The sequence below is a fragment of the Mustela erminea genome, chromosome 9 (assembly GCF_009829155.1).
Source record: "Mustela erminea isolate mMusErm1 chromosome 9, mMusErm1.Pri, whole genome shotgun sequence".
NCBI lineage: Eukaryota > Metazoa > Chordata > Mammalia > Carnivora > Mustelidae > Mustela > Mustela erminea.
The window spans coordinates 56,895,493-56,909,378 of record NC_045622.1 but is presented as its reverse complement, the minus strand read 5'-3'; the positions used below and the strand labels follow the sequence as shown (position 1 = coordinate 56,909,378).

Here is a 13,886-nt window from a genome sequence, read left to right as displayed (position 1 = left end):
AGGTCTCTGGCCTCTGCCACTGCACCCTGACTGGAGGCTAAGAACATGCCTGGTCGTCATAGTGATGGTGCAAAGCTGTCATCACTAATTCATCGCTGGAGCCCTGGGAGGCCAGCGAGGTGTGAAGAGAGCTAGTCAGAACTAATCAGAGCCACCACTAGGGGCAGGAGTCTTGGGGTTGTGGGCCGGGGAGAGGATCAGAGATTAAACTCCATCACCCCAATCCTGCTGTGTCCTTCCCTCAGCCTTCCAAAGCCCTGGAGGAAGGAGGAGCACAGACCTTCCCTCAGTCTGTCCCGTGCACCTACTGTATGTCTAGCTCAGTCCAGTCTCAGAGCTGGGGTCAGCAAAGGCTGGAATAGGAAGCCCTGTACCTCAGAGCCTCTGAGCAGTTATCCAGGTCCTGCTGTCTCCAGTAAGGCAGGGGATGTCCCTCCTCAAGTCACAGGGACTGAGAAGAGGTGGAGGAAAGCAGAAAGAAATGAGCCCATATGCTGTGCCCTTTCCAAGCAGGCAAATGTGCCAGGCATTCCTAAAAAGTAACTCATTCAATCCACCTAGAAAACCTATAGGGTCAAAATTATTACTTTGTTTTACAGATGCCTGAATATTCTCTCTGCCTTAATCTTCCCAGCCAATCCCATTCCTCTCCTCCAGGAAGCTTTTCAGAATGCTCCATCCCGCACTCATCCTCCCTCCCTGGAACTCCCTATGATCGTGAGTGAGGGTCCTGATCTCTCCAGTCTGACTGGACTTCGGCTCCTCCTTTTCTCACCTGTGGCTGTGGAGGGTAAACTAGGCGGGCCCTTCCATCCCAGCTGCACCGCAGGAGACCAGGAGATCACGCCCATCCTTAGGAGGGCGGAGCTGTCCGTGGTTCTGACCTCTCCCAGGCCTGCCTCTAGAAGTCGCTTTTTTTCTGTCCTAAATCGTCTCTTCCTCAGTTTGGGGGAGAAAGGCCAGTCTCCACCTGCGAGACACCGCTGCCCTCCTCTCATTTAGGTCCATCATCCACAAACCTTGAAACAAGGAACCCATTTGCAGTAGAAGAATGAGAATAAAACTAATATGTATTCACTCAACAAGCACTTATTGGACACGACACTGTGTGGCCCTGTGAATAGAGCTTGCGGTAAAATAGTGAACAAAACAGACTTAATTCCTGCCTTTTTGGAGATTTTTGTCTTGTTAAGTCAGCACTGGACTTTGCTTAATGCACATTCACCCATGTGGCCCTTACAATGTGTGGGAAGGTGAATATTATTATGCCTATTTGACAGTGAGGGAAACTGAAGCGTGGGGTAACAAAGGAACCTGCCCAAGGCCACGCAGCTAGGCAGGCGGGTCACAGACCTAGTCCCTGCCCTCAAAGAGTTCATAATCTAGTTTACCTGTCCCAGTTCTCCAACAAGCATCTCTGGCAAGTGTTCCTTGAGTCTGATCTGAATTCTTCCTGCCACTGCTCTGACTTGGCCTCTCTTTGTTGAGACCTCTGTGGGGTGGAGGATCAGCTTTCATCTCCTTGCAGACACCTGGGGTGCTTCCATGAGCTCCCAGCCCTTTCTCCACCCCCACCTTGCACAGAGGCCTCCCCTTCCCCCCAGGAGGGAGTGAGGTGTGTGCTCTAAAAATACCTTAATCCCTCCCTGCTCTTGCTCTAATTAAGCTGAGTGAGTCACTACTTTAAGTAATTTATTGCTAGTTACATAATTGCTTTAATATTTGGTTCCAGAACTGGGGAACAAAAGTGCCCCCTTCTTTTCAGGGAGTTGCTAATTCTCAGAGGGGTTTATAGCCCCTGGAAGGGGGAGATAGGGAGAGATGTGGAGTCATCTTGGCCAGGTCCCTGCTCCAGTCTGGACTCACAAATAGTCATTCCCATCAGGGCCACAGGGCTCACCTGATCCAAGGAGGGACAGGTCTGTGAGAACACCAACTCTACTCCCTGTTACCCACTCTGTGGATTTCCGAGGCCACCACTTCCAACTGACCCCACTCTCAGACCCAGAGTATACCCTTAGGAAACTGTGGCCTGTGCATCCTGTCCTCTCCCTGGCCTCATTATCTCTGCCGGGAGGTACAAAGGCCACAGGAACAAAGGCCCAGAAAGGGTGAGCATTTCCTTGGCATCACCCAGCATGTTAGAAGCAGCTCCAGTCTATATGTCCAGGTTTTCAGCTCCAGTAAAAACCCAGCACCTCTCACCGGCCTGTAAAAAGTCACACCCACCCCCAAGGGGGATTAACTGCAAAGGGCACAGGGAAGTTTGAGGCAATAATACTCTTGTCTTGGTTGGAATGGCAGTTATATGACTGTATATTACATTTACTAAAACTCATTGAATCATAAACCTTAAATTGGTGATTTAAATCATAAACCTTAAATTGGTAAAGTATATAAGTAATAGATGTAAAAATTTAAATAAAAAAAAAGAAGGTACACCCTCACTTTCTGATCCCCCCCATAGGGTAACAGCTGTACAGAATCAGCGGCCATGCAGATACTGAGGAGGGGAAGTGCAAAGACCCGGCCATGGAGGGCACATAGTAGGTACTCACACACATGTTTGTTTCACTCAGTTCCAATTAGCAAGGACTCACTAGGCACCTCCTGGGTGCACTTGCACATCCTTGATCTCATTAGCTCTCCCTCAGCTCTCACACAGCCCGGAGTGGGAGCCTAACTGCAGGCCAAGTACACCACACACTTGTCTCATTTAATCCTTGCAGCAGCTCTAATGAGATGGGCTCTATTAGTGTCCCCCTTTCACAGATGAGGGAACAAAGGTGGCAGAACTTACACATGTCCTGCTGCCAAGAAGTAGAAGGGCTGAGATTTGAACCAGGGGACAGTTCCCAAGACTTATGCTCATAACTACTCTACTCTATGCCTCCCTTTACCAAACTAAGTGGCCTGGGTTAGGAGACTGTGTCTGGAGGCTGTGCCTCTGACCCTACGAGTTGAATCATGAAGTTTTCCCCAGGCTTAGAAGTATAGGCAGGATACACCCAAGCAAAGAGGGCAGGTGAGCATGTGTGAGCTCAGAGAGGTGGCAAGAGGCAGGTCTGGCTTTGGGAAGGAGGGAACTGGATTGGGCAGCAAGCCTAGAAGAAATGCAAAAGAAATCAGGCAGAGTCGGAAAAAAAAAATGAGGCAAAGAACATCTGGCTATGCCAGCCTGTGCATTAAATGCTTACTCAGGCCCCAAGCAGTCAGAGCTCCTCATTGTTATTCCTGACTCTGTCCCCCTCCATCCCAAATTTGTCTCTGCTTGGTTTCTCAGCCCTAATGGCCTACTCACAACCACAGCTGCCACCTCACCGGGCACAGGCAAAAGTTTCATCCCAAAACTTATCAAAGTCTGGTTGGAAAATAGTCAGTGATGCCTTGGAACAGGGAGAGCTCCAAGGTTGGGGAGTATAGAAGGGATGCCAAGACATAAAGAATGATAGGAATGAACCCTGAGAAGGAAGGAGGCATCCAGGAAGAGTGTTCCAGGCAAGGGGAACAGCATGTGCAATAACGCAGAGGTGAGAATGCTTCACAGGTAAGGAACCAGAGGTAGCTTTGTCTGGCCACCTGATGGGCAGCCCGTATTTATGCCAAGTGTGTTTCTGTGTGCCGAATGCGTGTCTGTGTAGCATGTGTGGATACCTGGGTTATGTGCACAGGTGTTGCACTTCATTCAATTAGTAGGTCAGTTTTTTAGATTTACCCTCTCTGTTTCTCAGTGTATATTGATGTCTGTGTTATGTGCGTGTTTGTGGTGGGTCTCTCTATGTCTTTGTACTAGGGTCTGCTTCTCTGTATGTGGGCTTCTGTGTCTGCTGAGTTTTTCTCTTGTTTATTTCTGTTTGTCTCTCCATGCCTGGAGCTGTATGTCTGTGGCCTGGACTCTTGGTCCCTTGGCTCAGGGAGCTAGACCCAGGAGAAGCCAGGGGCAGGAGGGTGCTGGAGTTGGAGTCCAGCTGCACACAACAGCACCTAACAATTGTCAAGCACTTAGTCAGGGGGCGGGGGATGCCTGCACCAGAGATGCCAGTTAACACTGATAATGAGTCAGTGACCTGAGGCCCAGCGGAGGCTGAAAGTGGATCCCCACTGGCACGGAGGCACACGGATGAGCTGGCTGGGCCAAAGCCCATGACTGCCCCCCAGCACCAGGAGGGAACCATCTCACTGACTCATCTCCCAGGGAGGCCAAGGCCCAGGCTCTGGATAGCAAAAAGGGTTGAGATCAAACTCCAGGATGAAGGTCTTAAAAGGGAGGACCTTTATTAGACTTGGCAGTGGACAAGTCGTAAGTGTTATCAAGAGATGGGGCAGGGACAGAGCTTTGCTCTTGGTGGCTACAGTCTGAGGGGGTGGCTTATGGGTGTCAGGGATGGGTACTCAAGTGTGGAAGCCACAGGTAGGATGAGGCAGGGAGGGGTGCTTCTGGAGGACAGTCTGGAGTTGCCACCCATCCCTACCTTGGAGGGCGGACACTGAAGAACTCGGGATATGCTTAAATGGGTGAGCTGGGGGATGGGGATTGTCAGTCCTCCTGTGACCTGTCTACACAGCTCACTTGTCCTCAGCCACCTCCAGTGCAGTCATTTTGCCTCTTACCTGCATCTCCATACCAGCCTCCTCCCTGGCCCCTTTCATTCACCCGTCACTTGGGGCTTTCAAAACCCAAAGCTAACCATGACCCTGATTCCACCCTCCCTGGCTTCCCTGGGTGAACTGGGCTTCCACAACTGGCCCTTCCCCTAGCCCAGCAGCCTGGGCCCTGCCACCATGACTTCCTGCTGTTGTGCTGGCTTTTTGTTTAGAATTACCTTCCTCTCCTCCTTCACATGTAAAACTCCCATTCATTTTTCAGGGCTAAGACCCAGCATCACCTCCTTGGGGAAGCCTCCTGATCAGCAGTCCCAGCATGGGCTTTCCTCCTTCCCTGGGCTCACCCCCTAATGTCCACTGCCTTCCTCTAACAAAGGGGAGGGAAGGGCTGTCCAGCCCATCTCCATGGCCAGGGTGCCAAGCACAGGGCAGGGGAGGCGACGGCAGCATTGAGGAGGGGTGGGATCCATGAGCGTGTGGTTCTGTGGGGGCCAAGGACACCAAACCCTGCGAATGACATTCTTTAGCAGCCCCAGTGCTACTCAGGTAGGGGGCAGGGTGTTGGTGGCAGAAGAAGCTCCAGACTCCTAGCAGCCCACAAGGCACCTGTGAAGACACGCAGAAAGCACTCTGGCACCTGGATCCCACCAAGCTTCAGAGAACATGACAAAATCCATGTGCAGAAGCAGGGCCTGGCTTCTGGCTTCATCTGAGACTAACCAGCTGTGACCTTGGGCAAGTTGGCCCCCTCTCTGGACTTTGGGTTCCCACCAACCGTTTGTCCCTCCAGACCTCTATTCTTTATCTCCTTTGACAGGCTCTGGGGGGTATACCTTTATTCCGGCTCTGGCTCTCAGATCTACAGCACTCTCCTTGCCCCTTGGGCCTCATGGATGCTAGTCCAAAGTACCTGGACATTCCCTGTTTTCTCCCTTCATTCTGCTCCATCTCCACAATGGTTGCTTCATTAAAGTGCCTTCAATTAGACCACCTTAGTGTGTCATCTGATTCCCCTCTACAAAACAGTGCAAACTCCTTGAGGGATTATTGAGGTGATTAAACAAGGCAATTTGGAAAATAGAAAGGGCAATCTGTGATCATTATTTCTCTCCTAGCCCCCAAACTGCACCCCACTTGGAGTTTTAAGATAACTCTGAATTCTCTGCCATGGGAAAGATGCGGTACCAGGCTGCCTGCTTCTCTGCTCTTCTACCCAATCCCTACTCAGCCCACAGCACCAGGAAGCCTCTGCCCCCACGCGACCCAGAGCCCAGTTCTGAGCCTCACATAGGCCTCTAACCTGAGAGTCCCCCCACAGCTCATCCCCAAGGAAGGTAGCTGCCTGTCTGCTCCCTCCCTGCCAGGGTTGCCAGAAAGTCCATTGCCTCCTACCCATCACATCCCCAGCTCCACTGGTGTCTTTGAATCCAGCCCCCTGCCACTAACCTTAAAATTCCAAGAAGACAGTGTCTCTCCAGTTTCCCAGGGAAGGGGATCTTCCTGCTTCCAGTTTCCCACTGCCTAGGCCACCAGGAAAAGCACTGTGGGACTCAAACTTCCCCGTGCTCACTGGGCCAAGCTATGTCCTCCTCTGGCCCCTCCATGGCAGCGATAGCTTAAAGGGATTTCAAAGAGTTTGTAAACCAACTTCTCTGCTAGGATAGGATTCTCATCTACAGTCTCCCTAACCAGGCTGCTCAGCCCCCCTGTTCACACCTCCCTGCGCCAGGGACAGGAAGCTCATCCCTCCCCCTTAGGGCAGTCCCTTCCCCATGGGACTGCCCCGTTCCCCTCTCATTGAGCTAAGCTGTTTCCAGACTCCCCTACTATCCCAACACTGATTCAGTACTAAGACACCAAGAAAGGATTATAGGGAAAGCCTTGAATGTTAGAACAGTAAAAACCTAAAAAAGCATCTGATGTAAAGATGAGGCCCCTCTCCGTGGTCCCACTCCCCTGCCGGACTCCTCTCTACAGAATCACCGTGCTCCAGGAATGACAGACTTCACAAGTGCCCAGGAGGAGTCTCACAGCAGGCAGAGGTTCTGGTACAAACTTCAAAGGCAGCATCTGAGGCCTCAGAGGAGCGGAAAGGCCCAGGTGCAGGAGGTGTCCTCATGCCACGGAACTGGATCCCTACTCTGAGCTCCCCAACTGCTCCAGAGGCTGGATGGACAAGAGGCCTTCTAGGCCAGACACACCCCTCTCTGGGCTGCAAGCCTTGCCATCGCACGCTGAATCGTGCTATGTGATGCTGAGTCAATCATTAGCCCTCTCTGGGTTTCAGAATTTGCATCTCTAGAAAAGGACTAGGCTGGGAGCCCCTGAAGCTCTGCTAGAGGGTGCCAGTACGGCCTGTCCACCATCTCCATGTCATGACCCTGGACCTAAGCCTGAACACAAAGATGCTACGTTCCTTTAGGGCCTGTACTGACGAGGAGGGGGTCCCAGAGTCTTCCAAGGGAAGCCCAGCACTACATGTGACAGCCACCCCCCATCCCAAGTCCACATGTACCCTGTCTCTACCTTCAGGCAGATGGGACTCAGGAGAGAAAATTTTGAGTATCTACATCTTGGGCGAGGCTTTGCTGGGTTCACACACACACTCATACGTCTCTGCCTTTACGCTGAAACACAGACACACATATGCACGGAGACGCACACCCACAGGCAGTTTTATTAGAACATGTGTGCATAACACTGTACACAGAGGAGCACACACTCACATACACATTACCATTTACCAATAACCAGGCAGGAAAATGGGCACTCACATATTCACACATATGAATATGTCCACATATTCCATGAATATGTCCACACCCTTACACTCTCAGACCCAGAAATACACATGCACAATGGGAAGCTCACATTCAGGTTCACACACACACAGAAACACAAACCAACCAGTCTTAGCCCTCATCTCAGGATCAAGCAAATCACAACCCAGTAGAAACCCAGACTCCAAATGCAATTGTCATCCTATATCCAATTCCAAATCTAAACTTGTCCCAGAACTGTGAGGAAGTAAAATTATCTTGTCCTCTGACTTATCCCCTTCCGTGTGTCTATGCCTGCCATGTCGGGTCTGGTGTCCCCTCAGCCCTCTTTCCTCCCTATGCCAGGTCAGCAGTGCCCTCTCACCCTGGGCCCAGTGGGAGTGGAGAACAATGGGCTACTTTTCCTGCACCTCTGATCTCTACTCCTTGTCCAGCCTGCCTCTCTCTGGCCCTTCAGACAGAAGAACCCAGGCTGCAATTGACTGTGCACAACAGCAACCCCTGCTGGAGACAGGTGGCATTACAGCACAGCTCTACGGTGTAGTTCTCACTCCCCAGGGTGGGGTGGAGGGTACAGTGTAGAGGAAGAAGGAAAGAGGAAGAGGAGAAGGAGGAAGAAACTGGGAAGAAGTGTGGCGGAGGAAGAGGAGCAAAGTGCTGGGAGCACCACAAGTGAACTTCAGAAGTCTCAGTTTGTGTTTTTTCTCCAGTCCTAACCATTCAGCCCAGGCAAGATCAATCTTCCCAAAGTCCAGCTCTAATCAATCCCTATCCCTGCTCCAAACTCTTGGGAAGAGACTGGTGGGCCATTGTAAGCAGTCCAAATTCTCAGCCTGGAATTGGTTGTCTAGGGTCTGCCTAATCCACTTCTTAACCTCCAATCCCTAGGAGCTCAGGCTTTGCCTTCTGTCCCTTGAGTCAGGTCTTTGTTCCTCTGTTGAGGTTTCTAATTGTCTGTGTCTTGCCTGTCCTTCAGTGCCTGACCTTTGCTATCTGGAACAATCCATGGAAAGAGCAGAAACTTTGGGAGCGGGCAGATATGTGCTCCAAGCCTGACTCCACCAGACACTGGCTGAATACCTTTGGGCAAGTTATTTCCCCTCTTGGATCCTCTGTTTCTTCATCCAGAAAACAGCAGTCTCTTGGGTTTGTGGTGAGGATTAAATGAGATCATAGATGTGAAAACAGTGCTCTGGAAGCTGTAAACTTCTGCGTGAATGTGTGAAGAGTCCTAATTATGGCTTAATCCCTTTATCCCTACCCCCACCTGCATGGCCCAAAACACAGCAGACTGAGGGGTCCTGAGGGAGGGACTGACAATGCTCCACTTTTGGGCCCTGCATCCCCCAGCCCCCTCCAGGGCCTGTCCCCAGCCCGCCTCAGCAGCACAGTATGCATTTGGACGCCAGGCGGCTGGACTAAGTATACTTACTGTGAACTCATGCCAGACTACAACTCCCAGAATGACTCACAGCCTGCTATGGGTGTGGCCGCTGGCTTAACCCCTTCCTCATCGAGCCATTTTCCCCATTGCCTCCTCTGGGGGTTAGACCCTGACCAGCCAGGGCAGCCTAGGGAGGTGGTCGCATGTCTCTGAAGGCCCTCGGCCCTCCCACGGAGCATCCACACTTCTCAGCATTCCCACCTCCATGGCTCCATTTCAGACATCCTTGTGTCTCCCACACGATGACAGCTTCTGGGCTCTTAGATCTGGTCTCTCCCCCTCCAGGCCCCCACTGAATCTTTCTAAGTGTGGGTGAGGGTGGGTGGTTTATAATGGCAACAGCTAACCTTTATGAGCACCTGCCGCATGCCTGCCGCGAAGCTCCCCACTTCCAGATTCTTCACAGTCATTCAGCCAGGAAAGTACTAATATTCCCAGTCCACTATTCACACAGAGTTCAGAGAAGTTAAGTAACTTGCCCACACAGCTGCCGAGTAATGGTGCTGATATTTGACCCTCCACCTGTCCACCACCTTTTCTACTCTATTCTCCAAGCCTCCTCTGGCTTTGGAGCTGGGTAGCCATCGAAAAAGTGAGAACCCAGAAACCTCAGGGTCTGCATATTTCAGCAACCACACTGTTGGGACGTCCTCCCTGATGTCTGACTTAAATCCCTTCTGCTGCACCAAGCCCCAGCTGCCTCCTGTTTTTCAGGGAGGGCAGTGAGAAGGGTGACTTCAGGGAATTCGAGAAGTGGGTCACGTCACTGGGGACCTGGCCTTTCCCAGGGAGCGGGCAGCTGAACAATGGGAGATAAATGTGTTGAAAACATCCGTTACTAAATATATCGACTTCCAGAGAGGATGGGGGTGCTGACAGGGAGCCTGTGGCCCCTAACCTAGAGGCCACAACCTTGTGGCTCAGACAAGCTGGGGCATTCAGAGCAGCAGACGAGGGTGTTCAGGCTGTCCCAGGGGCCGTGGGCTGGGGGCCCAGAGGGTGGGAGTCAAGCATAGAAGGGGGTGATGTCTCATCCTCCCAGACAAAGCTGCCAAGCCTAAGCTGGCTTATTTGCATATCACTTTGCATTCATTTGCATGCCACTTTCTGGAAGGGGCTCACTTTCAACTGCTGCCTCTCCCCCATTTTCAGGGGCTCTGCTCACTGAGCATTTCATTCTCAAGCAAGGAGGAGTCCCTCAGCAGGTCGCTGGGAGAGACCAAGAAGTTGCAAATTCCCAACGATGCCTACATGTTAAAGCTGCTGGGGGTACCCTGGCTATAGAAGAAAGTGCTTCCTATAGTCTAACCTCAATTCTCATTTCTCTCCTCCTTCATCTCTGCCCAGGCCCTCCCATACCCCTGCACTTCATGCTTAGGCCGCTCTGACCTCCTTCAGTGCTCACATAAGCAAAACCATGCTTGCTCTCCCCTCAAGACCTTTGCACATGGCGTTTGCTCTTCCTGGAGCTGTCAATTCTGCCTGAAGAAGTGACTCTTCTCCTAAGGGCAGCCCCAACCACCCCTCCCCTGAAAGACCTTCCCTAGACACTGGCAGAGGTAGGGGGAACCATGGGCCTTCCTCCATGTGGCCATTGCTGTGTCCAGCGCCCTGCAGAGTTGGCCTGTTTGGATGGGCAGCATCCCAGGACACACCTGCTAAATGAATGAGTGAATCCTCACCTCCCTCCCCTGTCTCTCTCAGCCCCTGCCATCCCCCCTTTCCCTGGATGACTTCACTCACCTGCAGGAGGGACAGAGCTGGAGAGGGCCTCGGTCCCCTACTCCCCCTCCTGTTCCAGAAGACTTCACCCTCATGCCCACAGCCCACTCTCCCAAAGCCAGGAGGTTCCACACTCCTCTGTGCTGGGAGGAAGTTCTTTCTGTTGTCTATCCTCACTCCCTTTTTTATCTATGCCTACTTCTTTATCATTATTCTTGGAGAGGGGTCAGGGACTGCCCCATCTCAGTTTTACCATCTGTAGTGGGATAAAGGCTGCTTTTCTCTCCCTACTCTCTGCCCAGGATGTGTTCATACCACTCCTGAACCATTATGCTCGGCCTGGACCTACTTGGGAGGAAGGATGGTGACCCAGGATGGAGAAGGGACACAAAGCCAAGCAGCCAGGTCCTGGAGAGGAGCCCAGGATAGATACAACCACTCCAAGAGAAGGGCTGCTCAGGAGGGAAGGGATGAGCATCCTGTCCCACGGGGTATGTAAGCAGGGCTGGGTAGATCTGTGGGCAAGTTGCAAAGAAGAGTAAACCAAGTGCGAGAAGGCCCAGATGCTCTATATGTCCTCTCCTGCTGGGAGGCTGGACAGAGCCTAGATGCCCAGCCCTGTGCTGGGAAGCACAGGGAGAAGGCTCCTGCCTCAGAGAAGCTCCTTGGTGGGCTGGGTGAGGACCGCACACCCAGGGGGCATCACAGAGGAAAGCGGAGTCTGGGCTACAATCTTGATACTGTACTGTTGGGGAGACTGCAGGGTGGGTCATGGGGTCAGAGGGAGGGAGAACCAAGGAGGGCTTTCTAGGGGAGCCTTCCTATTCAAAAGCTTTTCCTTAGCAACTTGGTCCTATGAAAAGAAGTCCAAGCCCCTTAGCCTGGCATCTGAGACTCTACCGAATCTGGCCCCTCCTGTCCTCTCTTCTTCTCCACTCCCTTCTTGCTCCCCCCAACCCAAACTCCTTCTGTCCCTTGGTCACATAGCAAGTTCTCACACTGACCCACCTTTACATGCTGTTCCCTCTGCTCTTCCCCTCACGGGCCATTCCTATCCATCCTTCAACACACAGCTCAAGTGTCTCCCCCTCTGAAGCCCTGACTTGGGGGGTTGGGCCCCACAGTTCCTGGGGCTCCCTCTGCACAGCACCGTTCACACCACAAGGCTGTAGGTTTCCAGTCTTGCCTCCCTCATCAGACCAGGAGTCCCTGAGAGCAGGGTCTGGGGCTGTGTCCATTCTGTGTCCCTAGTGACCAGCCCACTGGGCAGCAAGCAGGCATCGGACAGTTGCTGTTGAGGGAATAAATGAATGCGTAAACACAACAACACCAGAATGGGAGCAAACCGAGTGGGTAGGTTGTATAGGCCCAAGCCTGGGGAGTGTAGGCCTGACTTGACAGCAGCCTGGCTCAGGGTGAGACTCCCAGGCCATTAAGACAGAAGGCGGGTACTGCTGGGAGCTCTGCCTCCCCTATTTGGCTAGATCCCAGCCAAGCCATCAGCAGTCCCTGGGGATGGGAGGCTAGAGTGGGAAGCAGCAAGAGTGGCAGGAGCTGCTTGGTGGGCAGGGGCAACGGAGGGGTGCAGGGAACATAAAGGCAATTAACTCTCACTGAGCTGAACCAGCTCAGGCAACCAACAGGTCCCCTGCAGAGCCTGAGGAAGGAGACCGAGGTTCGCGTCTGCTGAGGAGCTTCAGCCCTGGCCTTGCAGCCAGACGAGGTGGACAATTCCACAGCCTCAGTACCCCTGTCTGGGAAGAGGCAGCTCCATGATTTCCAACCCTTGGCACCCTGGCTAGAAACCCGCTGGGGATCTCTCCTGTTCCCTTGTTGGAGGGGCTTTTCCCTCCAACACCCTGACCCTCTGAGGTCCTGGCACCACTCCTCCCACCTGAGCCCAAGCCCAAGCCCAAGCCTCCTTGACATTTCCCTTCCCACCTTCTTGCCCAGGCCCTCCAACTTCTCCCTTGGTCCACCTGGTCCCAGACCTCCTAAATGCCCACACCTGCCTGGCCTCCACGCCCCCTTCCCTCTCTTCCAGTTCCACTGTGACAGTGCCACTGAGGCAGCTTTCTCAACCCCAAACCTGATTCTGTCCCTCCACCACACGGAGCCTTCTCGGGCTCCCCAGGACCCTCAGGGTTAAGCCCAAGAGGTCTGGAGTTCCCAGTCCTACAGGATGAGGCTGCTGCCTCCCCATTTAGCCTCCTCACAGCTCCAGGCACATGGCCGTTCCCCCCCAGGGCCTTTGCTTATGGTGCACCCACTCCACCCCCACCTGTTAGCTTGATCCTGATCTTTATGCTTAATTATTCTCAAGCTATTTTATGTCTAGGAAGCTTAGGAGGCCCCAGAGGGCAGAACCATTATTGCCTGTTTCTTTCCTGCCTCTCCCCGCAGGGTGTAGTATGAATTGTCCTGGGCTCACAGGGGTGGTCACACATTCAGCCACCCCCGCCCTGCCTCAGTGGGCCACAGTGTCTTCAGCAGCTGTGTCTTCAACTGCCAGGGGAAGGCAACAGCCACCCACGCCCAGGGGGGATGAACACACACACTCACACACACACACACACACACACACGGATACCAGCCACACAAGCATCAATATCCACTCACACATACCAGCATCACACTCACACACCCACACTCGAACACTCAGGTTAACAGACATCCACATCTATACACACACACACACACACACACACACACACACAGCGCAATGCTAGTATTCACATGTGGACAAATAAGCACACACACATGAATGTACTGGAATCAAACAACGCACTCGGTATGGGGGTCACTCTGTTTGCACATCTTAACATGCCTGTGAACACACCAACTCACATACACACACCTGCGCCGACACGCAGCGCAACCTGCACCCACACGTGCACAGATGAACTCGTACGGTCACACCGCATGGCTCATGCATCCAGACAGGTTGCTGCCCATCCCACCACCCAGGACTCCACAGGCCCCTCCACACCCCAGTGTCCCCTTGTCCCTCACAGACGTATGCACACACATACCTTCACGTGTGGGCAGAGGCCTGCCCCCCTGAGGACTTGGGGAACGCATGTCACTTGTCACCCACCTTGGCAGCCCTCAGATGGTGGAGGGCCACCTCCCCAAAACCACCCCCCTACCTGCACAATTAACCACGCCCCCCCCGCCCACCGCCAGCATGTGGAGAACCAAGAAGCTGGTGGCACGAGGCCTCATTCAACTAGTCCCATGGCTCTCTCCAGGATGGGTGTTTTGGGGGTAAAGTTGCCTAAACTGGTGGCTGTGAATCCCAATCCCATGAAAGGCAGTTGCCCCAGACCCTGTTC

At 52.9% G+C, this 13,886-nt stretch overlaps 1 protein-coding gene across 1 annotated transcript in view; it reads right to left on the bottom strand.

The window, feature by feature from the left end:
* PDE2A (phosphodiesterase 2A) overlaps positions 1-13,886 on the bottom strand; it is a 91,503-nt gene that overhangs the window by 76,729 nt on the left and 888 nt on the right. The gene's annotated exons all lie outside the window — the stretch shown is intronic.